The sequence below is a fragment of the Miniopterus natalensis genome, chromosome 9 (genome assembly GCF_054644295.1).
Source record: "Miniopterus natalensis isolate mMinNat1 chromosome 9, mMinNat1.hap1, whole genome shotgun sequence".
Classification (NCBI taxonomy): domain Eukaryota; kingdom Metazoa; phylum Chordata; class Mammalia; order Chiroptera; family Miniopteridae; genus Miniopterus; species Miniopterus natalensis.
The window spans coordinates 11,139,581-11,143,335 of NC_142089.1; positions in this window are offsets into that span (position 1 = coordinate 11,139,581).

Sequence of the window (3,755 nt, forward strand, 5' to 3'; positions counted from 1 at the left end):
TGCTTAGTGAGGACAGCACAGCTGAAGCCAATTATCTCGCATGCACGTGCTCAGTCACTTTCCTGCTGCCTACCAGCCAGAGCTCCTTGAGGAGCCTCGAGTTCCCATTCTGCTTCTTCAGTGTCCTCCTTCCCCCCCACCCCCTGGCCTCACACTGAGACCATGTGCTCAGCGTGCATCTCTGATTTTTAAAAAGCTAAAGTGGGGTGTCACAGGGGAGAATCCACAGTGACTTGACTCAGGTGTATCTTTATGGAGCAGAGTGAAAACAACTGATACTAATACTTGTCAAGATGCACAGATTTCTAACAATTTTTAGACTTTTTATTACCGGGAACTCACCTGAGACATCCATTTTCTCCCTCAGATCTTGCTAATTGAGATTCTAAAAGCCAACTGGAGCCCAAAGATAATGCCCTTTCTGATTTGGAACAGTCCCCTACCTACCATTAAAACCATGCACTCTATTCAGACTCAAATAGCAACAACTTTTAAGTATTTGTGTTAGCACATGTATTTGACCCTCAAAGCCTATAATGTAGGAATTACTTTTTCTCCCTTTACAGAGAAAAACTTAAGGAAACCCCCCACGCCCTTGGTCAGATGGGAAGTCAACGGTGGTGCAGGAATGCGGACCCAGGTCCTCTGGCCCCAAATCCTGTGTTCTTCCCGCTGTATAACTCTGCCTCTCCCTGTTCCCCATCTGCCATAGCTTCTCACCAACTCTCACACTTGCTCTACACACAGGCTGCTCAGTGAACATGGGAGCTTCTGCCCTGCTCTGCCCAGGTCGGACTGCCCGGAATCATCCCTTGGTGTCCAAGGGGAAGTGGTGCTTGCAGCACACTTACAGAAAAACGTGGTGATAGCTTCCAGATGAGCTTGTTATTCTAAATTTAACATTCCTTTTGGTACTTAGACTTTCCACTTTCTTCCTGCCACCCCTTTGCATTTATGTAATTAGAAAGCATGCAACAGGAAACCGTGTGTGTCTCCGTACCAGTCAGGAGGAAGGCTGTTGTAGCCTCATGGAGTCCATCCTTGTGGAAATACTTTGCAGAGTTTATTTGGACAGGTTCAAAAATAGTCCTGCAACAATACAATCAGATTGCACCACAACAAGTAAAATGTAATTATGGCTTGGTTACATAAAAAAAAAGATGTAAACAGTGAGGTTTGGAAAAACTAAAAGCAAAACTACATAGATTTTCTCCTCCATGCCCAATCTCTGCATTTCCTGCAAGCAGGATTTCAAGACTGCATCCTCAGGTCTTTTGACATGGATGAGAGAGGATGACACTCACTAAAGGAGACAGCTCCAGAGTGTGTTCTGAGGCCACTTCTCAGAACAAAGGCATACTTCTGTACAAGGCAAATGCAGCCCGATAAAGGCTCCCCCAGGGTACTCAGAATGCCAAAGCCATTCACCTAAAGGAGTTCAAAATACATACTGTTCTGGGCCAAATTACAGTGTCAAGCTCAGACTATATGTATTTATGTATGTTGGCAGAGCAGGCCTCTTTTGGGGCGCCACAGTTTTATCCTTGTATCCTGTGCCCAGTTGGGTTCCCATCTCTCTCTCTCCCCAAACCCATGAATTTCCTTGTACTTGGTTTCAGAAGAGAGGACAAGAAGCAAAGTCAAAGTTTCACAACCCCACAAGGGAACAGGGCCCCGGAGGACTTGAATTTCTAGCGAAACTTATAGTAGAGCAGAACGTGTGCCTTTGCCAACAAGCTGGAACTTTCTCAAGGTTGACTTGAGATGGGGGCAGGGAGTGGGGACAAGATCGAGCATTGTGCTTTGGGCCAGTCTCTGCTGAGAGCTACAAGACAGAAATACAAAGCACTCTGGAATTAAAGCAAATGGCCAACGCCTCCTTTGGCTGGCCCCTGCCCAGAACTATTTCCTCACAGAGCTCACCAGTTTCTCAAAACACGTAAGTGGTATTTCAAAGGTGCTGGGCAAAGGGATCCATCCAAATAAATGCCTAAAACCTAATGACTAATGAGATAGAGAAGTCTGATTCAAGTATCCGTTTCCACTCTTCTTCTGACATGTCTAGAGAATTAGTAGGCATGCTGTGTTTTCTGTGTCTTTTTATTTTAATTTTAGAAGAGGACCTGTTGTTCTCTCTGCCCAAATAAAAACACAAAAATTGTGAGGAAATATTAACTTTTAAAGCAAATATGGAGAAGACAAGTGTAAGGGATGAAACAGGTTGGTGGGTTATTTTTCCCTTAATTAACTGGGTTGTCGTGATCATGGAATGAAAAGGGCAAAGTGAAAAGCAGCCGAATGGCTACAGCAAGCCAAGGCCATGACTTACAGTCCTGGGCACAGGCCTGTCTCTGGGTTTTAACTGATCCAAAGTAACAAAACCACCCAGGGAGCAGAGGAGCCTGCACAGTTTGCAGAGCAGAGGGCCACTGCTGCCTCTTCTGGTCCAGAGCTTAGCACGCCTTTCCGGGAAGAGGAGTAGAGTGCAGGATAAGGGAGGGGGAAAGGGGGGGCATTTCTACCCTGAATCTACTCCTCACAACACTTGCAAGAACCATCTAGCCGATGTTCCCGAACTGGGGTCAGGCACGAGTTGTACGCTGGTGCCCAGCCTCATCCTCCACACCCCTCGCCCCTGCACCTCTGGCTGTACTGGCCACTTGCCGTTTCCCAGCCGTAAGAGCACTGCGCCAGGATTCCAAGCCTTCACGTAAGTGCCTTTCCTTTCCTTCTTGTCTCTCAGGGATGTCCAGGCCAACTTCAAATCTCAGCTCGTGTTACTTCCTCCTCTGCCAGGCCACCCCAAGGAAACGCAGTTGTTCCTTCTCTTTTGTCCTCACTGCACTTTGTCTACAACTCTCCTCTTCCAGTGTCACAAGAACTTGTCTGTCTGTCCTTCCATCAGACTCTAAGCTCCTTGAAGGCAGGGGTGTGTATCTTATCTTTCCATCTACCTATCTCTGCTGCCAACGCCTGTGCCTGGCTCACCGTAGCTGCTCAGCCAACATTTACAGGAAAAAGCAATGGGTGGGATCACCTCTGCCCATCTTAATTTTATTATAAAGAGAGAAATAAGATATGAAAGACTGAGTTCTGAGGTTCTGAATATTTTCAGAAGAAATTGCTACAGTAAGACTTTTGGGTCCAGCCTCCCTGTTTCAAGTGAATCCAAAGGAATAAACTCAGAGGGGCATTAGAAGTGGCCCTTTCGTCCTCAAATTTCTGCTGCCACATGAAGACAAAAATCAAGTCTAAATGTGCCCTTCCAGTCAGGTGGGTATGTCATGCACTCTCCCAAACCTTAGGACAAAGCCCCCAGTGAAGCCTGGACTGTGTCAAGCTCCATGAAGCTTCGGAAAACCGTGACATCACACCGTGAGCCATCGACACAGCAGGTTACACACCCTGCCAATGCAGCCAGCAATCTGACCTCAGCGCAGCAGGCTCAGCTGAAACGTGCCCTGCCGGGCCCAGTGGTGAGAAGAACATACACATGGTAAAGAGCTGCTATCGCGAGGCAAGACTCCTCAAGACATTCGTCATCTTCACCAGACCACGCAGCAGCAACCTCCAACCTCCGATTTATGAGGTGGAAGCAGTTCTGAAAACTACACATTAGGAATGCACAACGGCTGTGGTTTCAGCAAGGTTCTCAGAGAGCTTGGGACCAGGCGGTTACAGCTGCTGGCAGTTCAAGTATAATCTTCCTCATGCTCAGATACCAAAGGCAAAGAAATGCAGGCAAGGCACAAAGC